Source organism: Sarcophilus harrisii, chromosome 2 (genome assembly GCF_902635505.1).
Source record: "Sarcophilus harrisii chromosome 2, mSarHar1.11, whole genome shotgun sequence".
Lineage (NCBI taxonomy): Eukaryota > Metazoa > Chordata > Mammalia > Dasyuromorphia > Dasyuridae > Sarcophilus > Sarcophilus harrisii.
In genome coordinates, this window is record NC_045427.1 from 270,101,792 (window position 1) to 270,113,170 (window position 11,379).

The following is an 11,379-nucleotide window of genomic DNA, read 5'->3' on the forward strand; positions in this document are numbered from 1 at the left end:
TATCCCTTATTTTTTAAAAAGAAAAAAGCTGAGGCCCAAAAAGGAACACAGCAAATGAGTTGCAAAGCCATCACTAGAATTCATGCCTCTGGCTTCTAACCAACTTTTCTTACCAGGAAAACAAGAAGTTTGAGGAAAAAGAATGGAGAAAAATAAGATTAATTCAAATCAGTCAATTTTACTAGTTCCCCTTCTTTTTTTTCCCTTCGTCCCTCCCTTCCTCCTTCCCTTCCTTTCCCTTTCTTCCTTTCTTTCCTTCCTTCCTTCCTTCCTTCCTTCCTTCCTTCCTTCCTTCCTTCCTTCCTTCCTTCCTTCCTTCCTTCCTTCCTTCCTTCCTTCTTTTTCTTCTTTTCCTTTTCTTTCTTTTTATTGAAAACCTCTTTGTTTTATGTGGAAAAAGCCAGCTGGGTATAGGTTAGAATGATTCTAGTTTTTCTGGCAACATCCAAAGGATCTTAGTCTGGGGCAAGTCAGATAGTTTTCTTCTTTTTATTGAGCCAGACCTGTGTGTTGACCTTGGCCACATAAACATCATACCACTTCTTGAGAGATTACTTGATCTGATGTTGTTGGCCTTAACATTTACAATGAATACAAGAGTATTGTTGTCTTCAATACTCTTATTGTCTTCAATCTTCTTCAAGATGGACTCAGTGGTCAAGGGAAAGTTGATAATGTCATATTGATTAAGCTTGTTTCTCAAAAGGCAATTTTCTCAAGTGTATTGTTTGTTCTGTCTTTTTTTTTCTTTCACCCTGGCTTCAAAGCCAAAGTGATCTGGGTTGCCAAAAGGTGGGGGATGGTCAGATCTTTTTGTAGCAATGTACACTTTTCAGCAATATCTTCTTGAACTCCAAGGTCTTTCATTTGGCTTCTGTCTTAGAGAAACAATCAATTCCTTCTCTGGTGCCATCTTGGCTAATAGTTTCACAATATTTTGTACTACTAATGAATGCTAGATAGAATATAGATAATTTTCTTTTTTTCTGGAACTACTTATCCATTACTCAATCTAATGGCAAGGAGATAAACTAAATGAAAATAAGAATTTACTAATCCTGAAGTATTTTCCTCGAGGAAAGCAATAAATATTTATTGTGCAATGTGTCAGGCATTATACTAAATATTTTACAAATATATATATATATCATTTAATCCTCACAACAAACCAGAAATTTAAATGTCATCTTTATTCCCATTTACAGATGAGGAAACTGAGGCAGAGTGACTTGCCCAAAACCAGATAGCTAGTATGTGAGACTGAGATTTGAATTAAGTTATTTCCAATTCCAGGGCCAGTATTTTAGCCACTAAGCCATAATGCCAGATAATAGGTGAAGTAAATAAAGTGTTAAAGTGATGATGAAAAGAAGAAGCATGCTCAGCTCTCAGAGCTAGGAGGTATCATAGCTGATACCCAAGCATTTTGACTCCGAAGCATTGTTTTCTCTCTTACACATGAATTTTTTTTATGAGTCTTAGATTTTACAATGCTAGTAATAGCAAAAATTGATCTTTATATAGTGCTTTAAAATTTATCTATGCTTTCACCATAACTGTGGGGACAAATAGTTAATGTATTTTGCTATTGTTGTTTAGTCATTCATTCATTTCCAACTCTTTGTGACCCTGTGGACCACAGTACACCAATACTATCCATGGGGTTTTCTTGGCAAGAATACTGCAGTGGTTTGTCCTTTTCTTCTCTGACAGAATTAAGGAAAACAGGATTAATAGACTTGCCAGGGTCACACAGCTAGTAAATGTCTGAGATTGGATTTGAACTCATCTTCCTGACTCCTATTCATATATTATATATTACTATCACCATGTTATGGATTAAGGTTAAGTGACTTATCCATGGTCCCATAACCAGAAAGCTTTAGAGATATGTATTATCAAAGTGCCATGGCAATCCAATATTAATTATGAATTGGTGAGGTCACAGTGCAAATAAGGTTGAAATGAGATCAAGATTCAAAAGTCCTTTCCTTGTGGTGGGTAACTGAAGAGTTCATATTCAGTAGGTCATAAAGACTGGATAGATACTTCATTTTATCCAGACAATGTAATAAAGAAAAAAAAGATGATGAAGTCTTGTTAATTTGGCTAATTTTCTATTTCTCTTTCTCAGATCCTGGGAAAATTTAATGGTATGAATTGAATGCTTCTTATGTTTATAGATGTGCTGGGGAAGATAGCTTTCAGGAAGATAGCTTTCGACATGATTCTTGACCTTATGGATTTTACAGTCTAGGGAGACAAGACACTCACATAACTGTAAAGTACAGTATAAAAATTGGAAAGGTACAAAATCAAATGCTCTATCAGGTTGGCAAAAAGGTCCTTATAGACAAGATAAAAATAAATAATTTAAGCAATATGTTTCATTTTTGTCTTAACACCCAGCATAGTAATATACATAATAAGTCCTTAATTGAATTGAGGGAAAACTTTTTGGAGAAGGAGAAGGTAGCATTTGAATTAGGTTTGAAAAGACTGATAGGAATTCATGGCCAAGGTAAGTAAGAGAGGGCATTGGGAACAAAAGCATGAAGACAGAAGAATGTTAGGAAGTCAGCTGGTACAGTGGATAGAGCACTGGACTGTTAAATTTTGTTAATTTCTTCAAGAAAAGCTCTCATCCCTCTTTCCTTATCTATAAAATCATGGTGTTAGCCTTTAATGCACTTTGCAATTCCAAGTTTTTATGTCCCTGTGGCTTGAACCATTCAGAAGTGTGTAAATTTATAGTCTAAACTGTGAAAAAGTCCCTAGGAACTGCTATAGTTCAGGTAAGCTCATCTTATCTATACAAAGATACACCCAGGCCCTTGGGAACTCTGTATGATTTGGGAAGACTGCAAAAGCCAGGGGAATTGTCTCAGTGACTTCTAAGTACTTGGGTTCTGTACTAAATTAAAATGGCTTACTTTGAGGTCAAAATCTAGACACAAATAGAGAAGAAGTTGGTTTCTAGAGAAAGTCAAGCTTGTTCCCCCCCAAATTTAAATAGCCAAAGGAAAGAACACTGGCTATGGAATCAGAGGACTGGATTCTAATCCTACTTCTGATGCCATTTGGCCTTCAGATCTTAATATGTTCACCTGTGCCTTCAAGCTCTAAATATCATCCTATGAGACTAATTCCATGGTGAAATTAAACTAGTCAGTTTTTTTACCCTCACTTGTTGAATGAAATCTAATGGATTGGATTTAATGGCTTCAAGGTTCCATTCTTTTTCATCAATAAACTGCATTAAAGATTATTTTATGTAGAACTCTCACAGGGTAAGCAGTCACAAGATGGTCAGAAAAAGTGATACAAGGACACTCTCAAGTTCTCTCTTAAAAACTTTAGAAGTGATTGTGTGACATGGGAGACACTGGCACAGAATCACCCAGCATGGTGTGCCCTCATCAGAGAAGGTGCTGTGTTCTGTGAGCAAAGCAGAATTCAGTTAGCTCAGAAGAAATGCAAAGTGTGCAAAGTTAGAGAATCCATCCCAAATGTTCAGAGGGACTATTTGTGTCCGATCTGTAGCAGAACATTTTGATTTTGTGTTGGTCTGATCAGCCACAGTCAGACCCACTAACTTGACTAACATAATGATGTCATTTTGGTCCTTTTAGAGAACAAAGAACAAAAACCACCCAAGCAATGATTGATGAAAGAAGGGGGAAGGAAATCATAGAAAGGACTCCATCTTTGGCAGCTTATCTTCAGGGTTAGACACCTGGACATGTTTGTACCTCCTTGGCCAAACACCATTTCTAGCCCCTGACCACTGTGCCTGAGTTCTCTGCTGCCATAAGCTTATATCCACCTAGCTGAATGCTCCAGTACTAACAAGAGTTAATGGGAAGCAGCAGAGAAGAAGGCTGACTATTTCTTTCATAGCTTCTTTGTAGTCTCTTTGCCTTCACCAGGTGTGTTACTCCTTTGTTTTCTATTGCAAACAGCTGTGTCATCTCTGGGAACCTATTAAACAGGTGCCATGTTTCACACTCAAGGTGGCTGTAATTCAGAAGGAGAGTGGTAGTGGTAGCTGGGGGTAGGGCTAGACAATTAGAATAGATTGCTATATTTAGTTTGTACTAGGCTGTGAACCCCTACAGTTAGAAAGGTGCTACTAAGCACAAATAACAGAGATGCTGTTGGTTTTCCTTCTGATTTTCAAGGATTTTTGAAGAGGGATGGGTACAAAGTGTTTACAAACAAACCTTGTGTTTATGACACCTTCTGGTTTTTCAGCTGTGCATAAAAGAGGCAGGGAGCTGCTGGGTACTATGGAATAAAAAACAGTTAGCAGAAGCAGCCCTTTACTAGGCAATCCTCTAGAGCACTAGGGTTCAAGCAGAGAGCTTCATGTGTTGTCCCTTTAAAATCAAGAAGTTAAGTAGTCACTGAGGAGACTCTGGGGGAATGCAGTCAAAGAAAAGTCTCTGTAATGAAAGGCAGTTTACTTCCATTCCTTAGATCGATCAAGAAATGTATATTGAATACTTCCTCTGTTTATAGACATGCTGGGGAAGATAATTTTTGACATGATTCTTGACCTCATGGATTTTACAGTCTAGCGAGATAAGGTATCCACATAGCTATAATGCATGTTCTACAAATTAGAAAAGTGCAGAATCAAATACTTTACTAGGTCAGCAGAAAGGTCTTTACAGACCAGGTAAAAATTCCTTATTTTAAGGAATTTTAAGGAACAAAAGTCATTTGTTTCTGTTTTGTCTTTGCAACTCTAGCACTTAGTACAGTACTTTATACATAATAGGTCCTTAACTGAATTGAGGGAAAGCTTTCTGGAGAAGATGGCATTTGGGCAGAGTTTTAAAGGATTTCAAAGATTTAAAGGAAATCAATGGGCAAAATAATTAAGAGGAGGGCATTCCAGACATTGTAAACATAGAAAAAAGGGCATAGAAATAGGAGATTGTTAGGAAGTTAAATAGTGCAATAGATAGAGCACTGGGCCTGAAGTTAGGAATACCTAAATTCAAATCTGGCCTCAGATACTTACTATTTGGGCAAGTCACTTAATCCTACTTGCCTCAATTTCTCTATCTGTAAAATGAGGTGGAAAAAAATAGCAACATTCCTGCCAAGAAGACTCCAAATGAGGTCAGGAAGTGTTGGAAATAATTAAATAACATCAGGAGAGTGTAAATAGGTCATATCAGGGTATCTTTCATCTAAAAAGACCTTTTTCTTGTTCTGATTTCCTGAACGTGGGAGAGTTGAGACTTGGAGAGAGAAATTCTAAAAGGCTGGAGTGATGAGAGGAATACCCTATGAGAGCCAAGATTCAAGCTCAGGATTTCTGAACTAAGAGACTAGGGTGATGGGAATGTCCATCCAAGGGATGGGGGACATCCAATGGAGAGATGGGATTTAGGCCTAGGATTTTTGTCATCCTTTTGTTTATGATTCATGTGGATCTTAGCATCATCTTCTGGATGTATTTTATTGAAGTTGGTTCTCTGAATTAAAGACAGCATACCTCAGGATTCAACCAAAATGTTTCACAGTCTGAAACCAAACTCTTATGTTCTTCTTGTATAAAATCATAGATTTGGTACTAGAAGGGATTTTCAAGATCATCTAATCCAATCCAAAGAGAACAAGTGACTTGTCCTACTTTACATAGGTATGACAAGTGAACAAACTGAGATTTTACTACTCTACTTCCTTCTGTGCATTCATTAGGATGGTCAAGCTTCCTTCATCTATGGAGAGTCAGCCTGTTTCAAGCTACAACTAGCCTTGTTCTATAGAGTGTAAAAGAGAAATGGTCCTCTACTTTGTATAAACTATTGCTATGAAAGGTCCAAATTTTAGGAGTCTAATGACTTGCAAGGGAAAAAAAAGTATTTTTCCTCTTGAATGCTTTGTGTTTCCCTGATTAACAGAAGTGACCTATGGAAGTAGAAAGCAGAGTTTCTCTGACTAAGGAGCATGCTGCTCTTAGGTTTTGAAGTCTGGCCTTTTCCATCTGGGCCCTCTTCTTGTTAGAGTAGTTATGACTTCCTGTGGTTATAACTTCCTAGGTTATGACTTTCCTTCCTGAGAATCCGCTACCAAATGGAGCAGTTAATAGATCAGCCTGAGTGGGCTCTTTTATTAGGAATAGAGAACAAGAGACAAGACTGGGCTCCAGGAATCCAATAGTTTTAGTTAGAACATCACTGATTAAATGGAATTCATCCTCTTCCTCCCACTCCCTCCTCCACTTTCCCTTCCCTTTTTCTAATCTTCCTCCTCCCCCACCCTCTCTTTTCCCTCCCTCTCTCCCTTTCTTCCTCTCTGTCCCTCCCTTTCTCCCTCTCTCCTCTCCCTTCCTCTTTGTCTATCTCTCTCTTTAAATAAAGCATTCATTATCATTACCTGCTCCGCCCCAGCTTAACCTCATGTTGCATTCCATAGAAGTCGGAGCATCATAAAACAACCAACAAAAGAAAATATTAAAAAATTCCATCTTGTGCCGGTAAATAGCTGAATAAAGCAAGCTTTGCATCTAAATGCATTTAATTTAATAAAGCACAAAATAAGGTACCATAGATTCATTCCTGCATTGGAATAACCTGCAGAGTAACAATTGATATACACTTCATTTCCAGCTCACAATAATAGCAGTTCATTAATCTTCCATTTGTAAGGTATAATATGGGGAAAGAAAATGCCATTTTAAGCCTAGCTCTATATAATGGGGCCATTTGCTATCTTCATAGGTATCCCATGCAAGTATTGCTTTGCTAATGTAGAGGCAATGAATTTTCTTGAAAGAGAAATTCATAACATTTTTAAAGGTTTTTTTTTAGGCTTCAGAGTTCCTCTGGAATAATCCCTCATTTTACAGGTAAAGAAACGGAGTCACACAGCAATTTAGTAGCTTCCTCAAAAGTAATTAATGGCAGAGGAGGAATCTGAACCCATGTTTTCTGGCACCAAAGCCAGTTCTTTCCCGGCTATGACATACTGTTCTTTACCTTAACAATGCTAGAAACTTGAAAGACAATAAAGACAATGAAGGGTAGGGGAACACTTCCCTAATGAGGTCAGAAAATTTGTATTTCAGTACTGATCCAACTATTTATTTGCTGTATAACTGACCAAGTCACAACTTTCGGAGCTTCAGTTTCCTCATTTGTAAAAAGACAAGACAAGGCAAAAAGGACATATTAATCATGTACTATGTGCCAGGTACATGCCAAATCCTAGGAATATGAATACAAGCAAAAAGAAAAGCAGTCCTTGACCTCAAGGAGCTTATATTCTAATGGGGGAGCCAACATACCCAAGAGAGTTGAAAAGCAAGGGGCAAGGGTAGTGGAAGTGAAAATATCTGCCAGTGGGAAACATGGTATTGTGGAGTTGTCAGCAGCAACATTCTGGAGAGGAGTGAAGTCTTGGTTGGTCTGGGCCTCCTCTTTAATTGGAAGTTTGGGAAAGAACTAGATGATCAAAGGGAGAAGATACAGAGACAAAATGCTTCCAGTGGGAGAAGAGTCCAGGTATGGAGCGAGCTTCCAAGAGATTTCTATGACACAGTAGAAGAAGTTCTGGGAAACTGAATCAACAGGGAAGCTTAGAGAAGAATAAGGATACATACCAATACTATTTCTTCTATTATCTACTTTACAGGGCTATAGTGAGGATTGAGTAAAAACATGTACATAAAGTTAATTTTTGTGGACTGTGAATTTTCAAAGAAGTTTTATTGACCCCATGCTTCTCATAACTGCAAAGGATCATCTTTTCAATGCAAACATCTCACTGGAGTTGCTTCATGGCAGTAAGACTTATAATATCACCCTATCTCTGAAGATCTAAAGATGAGCATCACAGAAACCTATAGAAAGATACATGCTGGCTACAAGCAGACCCAATAGTAAACTAGCAAGAAACTCCACAGAGAAACAAGAGTAAAAGTTGTCATGAAAGAATTATATGAGAGAAGCCAACTTGGTCACATAGAGTGAGAAAGGACAATAAAATGATCAGAGTATCCTTGAGATGTTGGGAGAGAGCAAGGAAGACCTTTAACTTATTGGGTAGAACCCACTACTATCTTGCTAAACTTTTGAGAAGACAAGGATGAGAGCATCACAGATTAGCAACCCATGTAAGGGTGGATTGCTATCTACATTATTGGTGATCAATGGGATCATCGGTCCATTTGAATATTTAAGAGTAAAGTTAAGTGCAATTTAAATGTGAATTACTGTTACTACACTGAAGCAAGAGACTTCATTTTAATAAAGTTTGGATACAGTATAGGAATTTCGAAAGTCTCTTCTAGCTTGTTAAAACAGGATTCTCCCTGGATTTACAAATGGGTCCAGTAACATTTGAAATCTGGCATTGTATAATCACAAGGCATTTCTAGTGTGTAAAGCAAGAGACATATAACTTTTTTTTTTTTTCACCTCATTGCAAGAGTTCTATCTTATATCTACCAGAGCTCAGGCACAAAACCCCCAGCTGACAGGCATCCTGGCATTTCAGTAATTAGCTTAAAATGAGGCTGATTTGTCCTACTGCTGACTTCCCCGAGGGCAGAATCTGGGAGCTAGTTATCAGGCAATTCAACTAGCGGGAAAAGGGACACCTGTTGCATCTGATAGTACTCTGATCACACCCCCATTAAAGAAGGATGAATAATTCAGTAAATACCTCCCACTTAAACATGACAATCAAGTCACCAACTTCATGAGTGACTAGTTGAGTAATAAGACTGCCAGGTTACTGGCATTTCCTTTATTTCACTGAAGTTTTTTATGGAACCTGATTTTCATCTACCCATGGCACTAAGCAAGGTAGATCTATGATAAGTGACTTCTTAGCCAGGCCATCAATGTTCAAGGTCTTTTCTTTTGTGACAAGGAAGTTATTTCTCTTCTGAGAGATGACAGCCTCCTAACTAGAGTGTAAATTGTGATCTCCTTCCCATTAATCTAGCAGTTCTGTTGAAATAATTTAGTGAGGCCTATTTAACTCTAATTGGAAACTTTCCAGGTCTGTTCTTTCCCAGCACCTGTAGACTAAGGATAGAAACTTCTTTCTAGGTTCCCTAGGGGTCCTGTTAACAAATGACCTTGAAGTCTGATGACAGAAGGCATCCCATGCAGAAAGATAGTTTGGTGCTCCCTTTTCTCTTTCCTTGACTCTCTGTCTGTCTGTCTCTCTGTGTGTAAAAGACAGAGAAACAGAGAATAACAGAAAGGAGTGAGGGAAAGACACACAGAGAGAAACAGAGAACAAAAGGAGGAGAGGAGGGGAGACGGAAGAAGGAGAAAGAAAGAGGAGAATCTCAAATATTTCATCTAGTCACAGCTGTGGGAATTTAAGAGTTCCCTAATATTTGGAAAAACTGGCTTCAAAAAAGCCATTTTCTCAAGACCTTGCTAGTATATGGGACCCAGGGAATACATTTCATGTCAGCACACTAGTGAGTTCCTACTTCTGGGTTTTTGAGTTTCCAATGGGAAGGTGTCAGTAATTTTGACTACTCACACCATGGGGCAACAGATAGCACACTGGACTTTAAGAAGGGAAAATCTAGTTTTGAATCTCACTTTAGACACTTAATGGCTATGTTATCCTGAATAGACCATCTAACTTCACTGTACTTTTGTTTCCTCATCTAGAAAATGAGAGGACTGGACTTGATGGTCTATCAGATCCCTTCTAAGGCTATGCTCTTAGTTGCAGAAGTTATAGGAAAGAGATCGTCCCATCTGGAAAATGTAGCTTGTAAGTTGGCTCTGCAAGGGCATCCAAGGTTCCTACTGCCTCTTTTCCTCATTCCTCACTTCTTGTTCCAAGAAGACAAAGGAGGAAAGCATGAGATTCCTCCAAATAACTAGCAATTCTTTATGCCTAAAAAGGGGGCTCAATCTGTGCTTGGGGCAGGCAGCATTGAATGGTAGTCTCAAATCAATAAAGTTTGGATTCAATGTGGGAACTTGGATTCATTCTAAGATACAAAGCTTGATGAAAAGGAAACAGAAACTTTGGGACTTGACTCATATAGGCAGGGAGGAGATGGAGCCGACTGGGGTGGCTTGGAGATCTTACCTAGCAAATGAATGTCTGGGGAAAAGAGTTGGTAACTTCCTATTTAAAGCTATGAATTCTTGCTAACTAGATGCTAGTCCCAGTTATTATTATATTGTTTAGATGAATATGTTGTCATTGCCTTCTACATTTTGGTACTCTAGCCACAAGAACCTGTTCCCTGGCCTTAGTTACAGCTCTAAGACCTTGTTGCTAGGGAAAATAACAAAGGATGCTGCTTCTCATCACCATACTTGGTTGTAATATAGTCACTTCCTCAGAAATCAGACTCATTTAGATTTCTTTTTATGTGGGTTTTGCTCTCAATTTTTTTTCTTTTGTTGTTCTTTGATTTTTAAAATAATTTATTAGACATTTATTATATGAAAGGTACAGTGATAGATGCTGGGAATGAATCTTGAAAAAAGATTATGGTGACAAGCTTGTCACTAAGAAAGACTTGAAAAGCCTATCATAGTCTTTCTGCCCTCAAGAAGTTTACATTCTATTAACTGGATGTAACATTTATATAGATAAGTATATTAAAATGTAGATTGGGACAGGGGAAAGAAGGAAGCATACAAAGTGCCTTAAGAAAAATTGAGGAGGGAGAGGGTCCTATTTCTCAGCAGTATGAAGAAATGGACAGAATATTAGATCTGGTAATGGGAGCCCTGAGTTCAAATCCTACATCTCCATCTTACCTATGGGACCTATTTTCATTACTTCCATTTCCTTATTTGTAAAATGAAGAAATAGGACTAAGAGCTCTAATGTTTTGTCCAGCTCTAATTCTTATGATTCTAAGGTAGATTTTGATTCTTTTAGAAAATATGAAAGAATATCATTTGCTAGAAGAGGAGAAACTCAAATGTAAAAGCTCTGGAATTTACTTCTTTGCCATGCAATCAACCTCTTGCTGGGTGTATTACAATATTTGTTTCCATGGTTGATTTGTAAATCCCCTAAGGTGCAGCTTACAAGTTTTATGTTCTAAATGAGAAAATACATGTGTAGCCAATATGCTCTGGTCCTTTTCCCCAGACCCAGGCAGATTGCCTCTCTTTCTTTCAGATTCTAGGGGATAACCCTGGAAACTTGTTATTGGCTCAAGTGCCTACTAGTTATGTCTTCCGCCATTGTTAAGGATTAGTTAACAATACTCTAGTTCCATCTAGTTCCACTGAACATTTAATCTTCAAATGTATGTGCAAGAACAAAGTCAATAATTTGTCAACAAGCATTTATTATATACCAGTTTATATGTCAAGCACCAGGAATACAAATACAGGTCAAAAGACCTCAAGGAGCTTA

At 37.9% G+C, this 11,379-nt stretch overlaps 1 pseudogene; it reads right to left on the reverse strand.

Moving 5' to 3' along the window:
- Positions 1-337: 337 nt before the first annotated feature.
- On the reverse strand, positions 338-913 carry LOC111720155 (annotated as a pseudogene).
- Between the last annotated feature and the right edge of the window lie 10,466 nt (positions 914-11,379).